The following is a 10,668-nucleotide window of genomic DNA, read 5'->3' on the forward strand; positions in this document are numbered from 1 at the left end:
TGGGGAGAGAGTTCCAGAGGGAGGGGGCAGATATGGAGAAGGCTCTGTCACCCCACGTCCGGTGCTTGGTCCTATGTGGGATGGACAGGAGATCATCAGAGGAGCGGAGCCGCTGGGATGGAGTGTGGTGGTGGAGCAGGTCGGTGAGGTAGGAGGGGGCCTGCTTATGGAGGGCTTTGTGAGTGAGGAGAAGGATTTTGTATTGGATCCGTTGTGGTACGGGGAGCCAGTGAAGGTTCTGGAGAACAGGGGTGATGTGATCACGGGAACGGGAGTGGGTGAGAAAGGTGAGCAGCAGAGTTCTGGATGTATTGGAGCTATGCAGGTTTAGAAGACTGCATAGCTATATTAAAAATAAATCTCTATCTGTTAGCATTCAGTATCCGCGTTGATCAGCTGTTATATATGATCACTTTAACATGCTATTGCAATACAATATGGACATATATTTTGCCTAGCGTTACTTAGTTTAACATTTTTAGGCATCAATTGTAATTAGAGTACAACAGTATTGTATAATTACACTACGTTTATATGCTATTATAACACATCCTTCTAGCTTCTTAAACCCAGAGACGCTCTCTAGTCACTGTGTTTGCGACTTAAGTGTAACTTGTGACCAAGTCCGAGTCCCCATCTTGGTTTCAATGGTCCAGCAATAAAACATCCTTTTCTGACCCCCCACATATAATTTCAATTCAATTCAGTTTATTTTGTATAGCCCAATATCTATATATTACAAATTTGCCTCAGAGGGCTTTACAATCTGTACGCATACGACATCCCTGTCCCAGGACCTCACATCGGATCAGGAAAAACTCCCCAAAAATAACCTTTGACAGGGAAAAAAGGGAAAAAACCTTGAGGAGAGCAACAGAGGAGGATCCCTCTTCCCGGATGGACAGAAGCAATAGATGTCATGTGTACAGAATGAACAGCATTTACAAAGTTACATAAACACATTACATGAATATGAAAATGTATGAATGGAACTCCAATACATGAAACAGAAGGAGGTAGAGAGGAGGGGGGGCGAGGCGCATCAGCAGGGCCAACGTGGGAGGCCGGCTCACCAGGCATCAGACACCTCCAGGTCCAATGGACCCTATGAGACGTGAAGTCACAACGACTCCGGGGAGGAGGCAGAGTTAATAATGTGCAATGGAGAGATGTAAATTCATCCATAAGGAGAGAGAGAAGAGGAGATAGGTGCTCAGTGTATCCTAAAACATCCCCCAGCAGCCTATCAGCCTATAGCAGCATATCAAGGGGCTCGACCAGGGCAAACCTGATTCAGCCCTAACTATAAGCACTATTAAAGAGGAAAGTCTTAAGTCTATTCTTAAATGAGGTGACTGTGTCTGCCTTCCGGACTGAAAGTGGAAGCTGGTTCCATAAAAGAGGAGCTTGATAACTGAAGGCTCTGGCTCCCATCCTACTTTTTAGGACTCTAGGAACCACAAGTAGTCCCGCATTTAGTGAGCGCAGCTCTCTAGTGGGGCAATATGGTACTACAAGCTCCTTAAGATATGATGGTGCATCACCAATCAAGCCTTTGTAGGTGAGGAGAAGAATTTTAAATATGATTCTTGATTTTACAGGGAGCCAGTGCAGAGCAGCTAATACAGGAGTAATGTGATCTCTTTTCTTAGTTTTTGTGAGTACACAAGCTGCAGCATTCTGGATTAACTGGAAGGACTCAAGAGACTTATTAGAGCAGCCTGATAATAAGGAGTTGCAGTAATCTAGTCTGGAAGCAACAAACGCGTGATAATGAGCGTACAGTCCCTGAAGAGTTCTAGAATTCTCCAGTTGTACTACACACCAAGGGCGTAGGTTTGCATATGGTCCATAGGGACTAGTCACGACCAAAGTTTTGAGAAATATACAATTGTCCCCACCAATATTTTGTTAATTAGAAAAAATAATTGTGCACAACATATTTGCAAACTCATTCGTATTATTGTCTATACTATGTTTGTCGCCCAGAAGAGTGAAAAATACATTTCCACGTTTTCAAATGCGCCCTCGGGCCTGCAAGACCAGATGCTGTCATTTAATTGTAAGCTACTAAATACGCCAGGAGTTAATAAAGCCTCATATTAGTATTTCGTTTGGTCTCAGCATTGATATTGTTGACCCTGTTGTGCTTTGGAGATAGGAAAATGCCACCAAAAAAAGTTTTCTGGTTAGTAAACTTATTACATTTATAATCTCAAGTAACCTAATTTAAAAGAATGAGTGAGGGGGAACCATCTTCAAAGCTCGGAGAAACTCGGCAGCGCTCAACTCGAATACGCATGTGCAGTTAACCACTGAAGACGTCCTTTGCGTGAGGCGGGATGGCGAATATAGAAGCGGGAAGTTATTTTAAGGTAAGTTCCAACGTCATAATAAAACACTACCGTTCATCTATTTGGCAAACTTCGTTGTACCTTTATTCTTCATCTGTTAATTATTGGTTGGATGTTAACTCATATGTCTTCGATTTCGAAAGCTAACATTAGCTAGCGCTTAAGCTAGCTAACGTTAGCGCTTAAGCTAGCTAACCCGTCAAGTACACCATGGCCGTTTCTCAATATGCGTTCTTGTCCGTACTTGTGTTCTCGTGGACTTGTGAAACGTCATCAGTTGCGGCCCGAGTACTGTTCCAATTCAAAAGTCCGCTTCTCGCAAAGCACGGTAAAAATGCCCAGATGTGACTTGATCCGCCCAGTTACCAAAGGATGCATCAGAGGAGACTTGTGCGTACTTTGGACAGCCAATATCCCACAATGCATTTCGCACCAGCGACGGGGAACAATGGCGGAGGAGAAAATACTTAGCTGAAAGTTGACTTTTTCTAAATAATACTGTTGTTGAGTCACGGAATGTAATTTTAGGATGTTTTCAGGTGAGAAGTTATTAGTTCAAGCATCAAATCTGTCGGTTTGTCGAGATTCAGCCGCCGGTTTCGGAGATTTGAGGTCTGGCTTGCGGGACCGGTGAGCCTCGCAGCACCGGGCAGTCTGCGGTCAGTGTGGCTGCTGAGAACAGCCTGATGTCAGCAGGACTTTTTCAAATGATCCGCTGGCTCTGGTGTCTCCGTAGTGGACATGAGATATCATTCTGTTTGGAGGATCTAACGAGCACAAAGAGTTTATTATTAGTTCACAGGTTAAATCAGTTTAACTGAGGGTTGCAATTACATGTGTTAATATAACTATATATATATACAAATATATATATATATATATATATATACAAATATATATATATATATACAAATATATATATATATATATATAAACCTCCACACACAATTCAAAATAAAATAATTATATTTTAAAGGAAAACGAAAAAAGCAGGGTTGTCATATTTAGTTTGACTGTAAAAATAATTTAAAGTGAATAATTGTAGTAAACTCATGAGCAAAAACAGCTGACGTGGTGACGTCATCAAGTTCGCTGCTGTTCCAATTGCAGAAAGACCGTCCTGCGTCCTCCTGTCCTCTGGAGTCCAGAGTCCAAACTCCCAAGTCCAGACTCCAAAAGAACACAAGTCTGTACTCTGTAAGCGTACTTTGGATTGAGAAAATGTGAAATTGCTCGTGAAGAGTTTTAGTGTAAATATAACCACAACTTGCGTTTCAGAAAATAAGTAAAATAACACACTTTAAATATACTTATGATAAGTAGGGCTTCAAGTATGCTAAGATTAAATATACTTAGTATACTTTTTTTTCGCCTGGGTGTGCAGACTAGGCCAAGTTTTCTTTGTTCTTTAGGGAACAGTCAGTTTGACTGACAGTGACCGTCATGAAGTGAGTATAACAGTGTCCTGGACATGAGGAGTGAACCATACCATCCTGACCTTAAATTCATCAGAGTCCAGCAACTTCAGCACAAGAAGTTACGGTTTCAGGCAACATAGTATACTCAGTATCTGTGGCTGCATTATAGCCCTACATTGAAAAAGGTACTTAGTGTGTCAAAGCATACACCATCAAAAAGACCACTCTGGAAAAAAGAATGACCCAGCCTTCTGCTTAAATGGTTTTAGTAATTGGAAAAATGTCATTGAACGCTTTAATCGGCATCAAGCGAATAAAGCACACCATCATGCTGTAACAACACATGCAGTGGAGAAAATGCCAGTTCACACCCAACTACGACGTGCATTGGCTAAAACACAGCAAGAGGCAAGGCACTGTCTAATTAAAATGATGATAGATTTATTTAAAATGTCTTTTGTCTTCTTTCACTACACAACTGGCAACAGTTGTTTATATATATTTTGCATATAGAATATACTGTTACTGTATATTGGCATTTGAGCAGAACTTTTCTTATTAATTTCTTATTATTTATTTGGTGCAGAATACTGTTTTGTATTGGTGGGGGCTGGCAGTGTCCCTACCAATGCTGACACCAAACCTACGAGGCCCTTGGCCTCAACCCTTCCCGAGATGCTCGACACCGTGGTGGAAAACGTGAAGGAGATGTGCCAGCCGCCGGCAAGGAAGGTGACCTTCCCGTGGCAGAGGTCCTCCAGCCCCACCGTGTCGGAACAGGTGACCTCCACGGATCAAAGTGTACCTGCGGGAGACGCTGCGTTACTTTTTAAAATCGCGCAAAGAGGCATTGGACAGACTGTCGGGGGAGGAAAAGTCAAGCAGGTCTTTGTCCGGCAAGCGCGACGAGAGAGCCGAGGACACCGAAGGCGGCGCCGACAACAGCATGGCGTGGTGAAGCCTCGTGGTGAAGTCTCTCCTGGAACAGACCGTGGTCCTGTCTCAGCAGGGGCTCGGTGTGGACGGGGAGGCGGCGCTGGTGGGGCTGGAGGAGCTGATCCGCCAGGACAAGCTGTTCGCCATCTCCGAGCTGCTGGCTGACAAGCTCACCGGCATGTTCCACCAACGGGCACGGGGGCCCCTACAGGCCGCTAGTCCCCGGCAGGAGGGCGTGGTCGGGCTGGCAGTGTCCCTACCAATGCTGAGACCAAACACACTGTACGCCCTTGCTACACACACACACACACCACAAGAACAAGAACCTCAACCGTATCCAGCGTTTTAGAGTTTTGGAAAGAACTGTAGACGCCTGAAAGTATAAAAACACAGAAGACACGACCACAGGCAGGGAGGGCATGATGTGACCAGAAATCAGGCACCGGATGCAAGTCTCACATTTACATGTTGGACACATTAGCCAACGGAGCAGCCAGGACACCCACAGTCTGCAGTATTTTTTTGCATCACTGGGATTTGTTCTCATCCTACAAATGTGCAAACTTTCCTTTTCAAATGTTCAACGCGTATTGCAGGCCTGGTTTGCATTTAACCCTGTACCCAATTATCATGCTTATTTATTTCTCATAGAGAATAAATGGAGGAGAACTCTTTGCCTCGTGAAATTTCATCCTGCATTTTACCGCGGTAATCCCGTGTGTACGTGATGAAGAGCCGAGGGTTCGGCCTATATGATTGTTTCGACCATGTTCAAACCACTGTGTTTTAGGTAGCGACCAGCTCTCGTGTATACATGCTCTGACATTAGTATTGACTGTTTTCTTTCATGACCAAAGTAATGCTTAGTGGGAAACACACAGTGAGTCTACTGGTTTCAATGGTAACAACGTCGGTTAGGAGCTGTCAGCAGAAGAGGAGAGAGAGAGCGAGAGAGAGAGATAGAAGGAGTATTGGATCTGAGTAACAATATATATATTTATAGTGTGAGGAAAACAAACATAGACAGAAAGCAAAAAGAAAAGTGTAAGTGCTGTATGAGGGCATGGAAAATGTGATTTTACGTCATTTATACGCCCTGCACACTAGAAGTAATGTTACATCTCACTTAAACCTTAACACACGCCAAGCAGAATCATATATAAATACCCTAACACTCAGAATACCTCATTGTTCATGGTGGAGTTAGGTGGAATACCATTCAGCTAATAAATCTACTGATTATAAGGAATAAATGCATGCTCTGTTGTTCACCTTCAGCCACTTTCTGTCGCTGTGCCGTGCTGAAATCTCACTCTGATTTGTCCTGTTTCAACAAAATGTAAAAAACAGTACGCTTCGATTTCTTGGACTTTATCATTTCTGTTTGTTTATTTCACTGAGACAACGGGCCTAAACCATAAACATACATTTAGAGAATGCATACAGGCAGAATACTAACAGAACCTCCTGTTCTGCCAAGTGAAGCCAATGCAGAAGTGCCTTAAACTTGCATTCTCTCTAATGGCCACCAGGGGGCGACTGCACTGGTTGTAAAATATAGTCTGATCGAAAGTTAAATGACTACTTTGATTTATTACCTCAGTAAAAAAAAACCCGCCATGGCGAGAAGAGTGAAAAGCTGCCACATTTTCGACTGTCAGAAGAAATCAAACCTAAACTAAAGTCATAATTTTGGTTTGGTAAATTCTTACACTAAAAAGAATGCTATTTGGTCGCCAACGCAAGCCACCGTTTTCAACTTCATACCCAGCACACAAATGCGTCACACCGGGAGTCTTTCCATCATCTGCATCTGTATGACCGATCAGTAGCAATGTTACGTTTTCACAAAGAAACCACACTGAAATGAGTGGCTTCCTTGTCATCGTGAGAAGGGATTCCTGTTCCTGCCTGGTAGTAATGTTGAGTTCAATTCCACTTTGGGGTTTTGCTGCTACTATCTTACTTGGTCTGGCATGACCAACAGCGTGTGGTGGCACATGTTAGCTTATATGAGCAAACTTCTTTCCTAATGTTTGCTAACATTAGCTAAGGTTAGCCACCTTAAGCTACTGGTCATTTGCAGTGTATTATGGAAGAGCATTTGTGTTCCTTTCTATAGTTAACCGTTTCTCTGGCCTCCAGGCGACCGCTGCATCACCTTTTCCCCTCCGCTCTGGGAATCTGCCTTTGATAGAGCTCATATCAGCATCTAATACCCTGCAGGACATCGGGAGATTCTCCTAAGCTACTGTCCGGTACGGTAAAAGCCTCGAGACCCCCTGCTGACTAGAATGGAGCCTCCTGATTGGCCACAGGGCAGGGATTGCGAATGAGGAGATGTTTACTTGGGCCCTGGGGGATTTAATCAGTGAGTCTTACCTACAAGGCAAGGAAGTGTGTGTGTGTGTGTTCTGCTGAATAATAGTAGGCTACATCTGGGCCACTGGGCAGCATATAGGCCTATACGCAAAGAAAGGCCTGTTCCCTCCTCTGTTGCCAACATAACAGGTCGAACACACGCCGACACTCTCACACACACCTTCCCACCATGCTAAGCCTTGGAAACCTGCCTCGTCTCGTAACACCTTCCTTTGGCTCTGTACCCACTGGACGCTGTGACGTGGTCTGTCAAGCCACGGGTTGACAAGGTTCGCAGTTGTAGTTTACGGCAGACGGTATTACATGACTCACACCACACACCATAGCATTATGTGAGGTTTAGGAGAGCCCCAGGTGATTGTTGGGTAAGTGGATAAGAGTCTGGTGAGAGCAGGAATCTGGGGGATTAGCTCTAAAGCCATCATAACTAGTCCTACAAGCACACGTAAGCATGCAAACACACAAACGTACACACACACCAGCCACCACAATCACTGCTGAGAGGAATTTACCGCTTCATCTATTCTAGTTAGAGACCTCTGTTATTGTGGACAAAAGTCTGCCTTGCATAACAATCCTCTGTATTTATCCCACTAAGAGCACACGCTCTCCTCTCATAAACATGACTCGTGAATGACCTCCAGTTCCTGTTGCTTCACTAGCATCAAGTACGCATTACACTGAAGCAAGCCAACACAACACTGTTCCCGGTGCTGTAAATTGGAAGACAAATTAATCTTCCCTGTGAAAACATTACCAAGCTATTCAGGAAAAATATTTAATTCTGAGCTGTTTGCTGCTGCTTTGAAACTAGGCCCAATTCGGAAATTTAAGTTTTTACACAATCATTAACAGCTAAATAATTCTCGATTTTACACAATTGTGCAATGTCAGTATGTGTACTTTAAATGAAAAATGGGGGGATATTGATAAAATATGTCAAATTAGTGGTCATGGAAAAGAGTAGGGGAAGGCAGGAAAGACATTTCAAACTCAAACGGCATGGTGGCACAAGTGGCAGAGTTTCGTCACACAGAAAGCATACAGCGCCATCACTAAACTGTTTTAATTGTTCTTTTGGTGCCTTTCTGGGATAGTAGGGGGAAATTCCATTAATACTACTGGGGAAAATGTAAGTCAGCTGAAGACTGTCAAGATTTCTCTGGCTGTTTTTTGTTTTTTTGAGCCGCACCTATCTGTTGCCAGCTCCTTAAATATTACATCGCACTACCACCTTTTTACGATCCATTAAAACACATCTGGACCCGGGTCTGCCCGCCAATGGATAGAGAGGGTCCCCCAGAACTGAGACCCTTGAGTTCTGTTTGCCTTTGTTTTCTTCTTCTTCTCTGAGAAGTGTGCTTGAACCAATACAGCATTCAAAAAGTGTGTATATAATTGATTTAATTAAATCTTTTAAACGGTACCAACACAATACCACCGTATACAACAAGCTAATATGACACATGAGTACTAACATTTTATGCTGGCATTATCTTTCTCCACCCATCTTGCTAATATTAAAATGCAAATATTAGTTGCAAACATCTTCATAAAAGACTGAAGATGATGTTATTGCTCAGTAGAACTCACTTTCTGTGTGGCTTTCTTACTAATTGGATTTTATTTCGCTAACAAACATTCCTAGTGTCTATTAGCTTCAGCTTAGCCTTTGCACAGTAAGCTAACGGTGAGGGGAAGTGCAACCCACAGAAGTTGTATTTACAGCCTATAAATTGGGAATTTCCAACTGTGAAGGGGAACATGGTGCTTGTGTCCAGTGGGGGTGAGGAAGAGATTAGCTGGCACGTCCAGCTTTCCAGGTTTTATTTTTCTCTCATTTTTGATTCACCACTTCCTGTGGTGCAGACTTTCCACTGTACTGACAACTGCATTTTTTCAGGGGGGATGTACAGCGTGTTTGTATTTTTCCTTTACAATTCAGTGTGACAAGCTGTGGCTTTTTTCACATCTTTTTTGGTAGATTTTTGTACAAAATAAGTAAGCTTAAGAATTTCTTCATCGACCCTGTAACGAAGGAGTTAATTTCTGTCTTCTGAATCAACTATGAATCTTAAAACAAAAGGATTCATTGCATACAGTACAACAAATAATAATAATATATATATATATAAAAATGTATATATAATATATGTATATATATATATATATATATATATATATATATATATATATATATATTGATCAAGGGGGAACAGGAGGCTAAATATTGGCCTCACTGTACCATTTGGAGCATTTGAGCCCATTTATTATAATCTCCTAAAATTGCAGTCAAAATGTCCAGTCCAGGGAGGATTTGTGTAAAACGTTATGTATCCACCCTGTTGGTTTTGCTGCACACAGAAAAGTGCCAGAGGGAATAAAATTGGATACACACATTGTGATGAGGGAGTTTTAGAAAACCGATTGACTGAGATCAAATTACCAACTAAGCCTGGGACAACGTAACGTCCAAACCCCGCTGTGGCGTCGGGGTCATCCTCGGTCTGTCAGTGGGGGGAACAGTTTAGAATAAGGCTGACTGGGCTAGTGACCACAAACACAGCTCTCCCTGTGAAATTCCACCGTCAATAGGGGCTTTTTCCAGGCCCGGTGCGCCACAACCCTCCGGAGACCCTGTGTTTGCAGAGACTCCGAGCGAGAAAGAGACACAGTAGCACTGTTTGAAGAGTTCATGTCCTGAGAAGATGATATTAGTGACAGTGGGCAGTATTTTCACAGTCCAGTATGGTGGCTTTGACAAACTACTGAGTAGTGGATCCATGTTCTGCTAGAAACTCTAAGCTGATGTCTGAAGGCCTTTTCCTGCCTTTCTGACCGAAATGATGGATTTAAGTTTTAGTATGTTTATTATAAACATGTGGATGCTCACCACAGTTTAGCAGAAGATGTAATTCTCTAGGTGGAAAGAGCACCACCTACAGAAGCTTCATCCAGAGAAAGCCTCAGCAACGCAGATAACGGAATAAAACCAATGTGACCGTTGAGGGGTTGTTGACTCCTGCTTATGAGTAACGCATGCAGCCCACAGCTTCCAACCCATTTTTAATCCCCTTAAAACCACTGTTGACTGCCGATACCATACACACAGCCTTATTTTGACATGGTCAAAAATAGTAGGAGCAGTTTTCTCAGCACATGTACTATAATTCACTTTTAAAGCCTTGACATGCAGCGACAACACTTTTTCTTTGTGAGAAAATGTTGGGCAACGCTGTTCTCAAGGAACACACATCTGTAAATCATCTGATTCCTGCCTGAATATGTTATAGGTTCAAACAAACAAGGCTGTGTGTGTTCCATCAACAAGCCTTCCCTCCTACCACTCAGTTCACTTACGCAAGAGCAGAGTGCCATCTTGTGGTGAAGAAAAATATATTTCTCTTGCATACAGATTTGCCCGACAATAAACTAATTTAATCCAAATGTATGCCACTTTATGGCTCATTTGAACTTATTCCAGGCTCCTTTAATCAGGAGGAAGCAGTACGAAGGAGAATTATTACAAGACAATGGAATTTTTTCACACTAAATTTTATTCAACGGTTTAAAAACAT

Source organism: Cyclopterus lumpus, chromosome 19 (assembly GCF_009769545.1).
Source record: "Cyclopterus lumpus isolate fCycLum1 chromosome 19, fCycLum1.pri, whole genome shotgun sequence".
NCBI classification, from domain to species: Eukaryota; Metazoa; Chordata; class Actinopteri; order Perciformes; family Cyclopteridae; genus Cyclopterus; species Cyclopterus lumpus.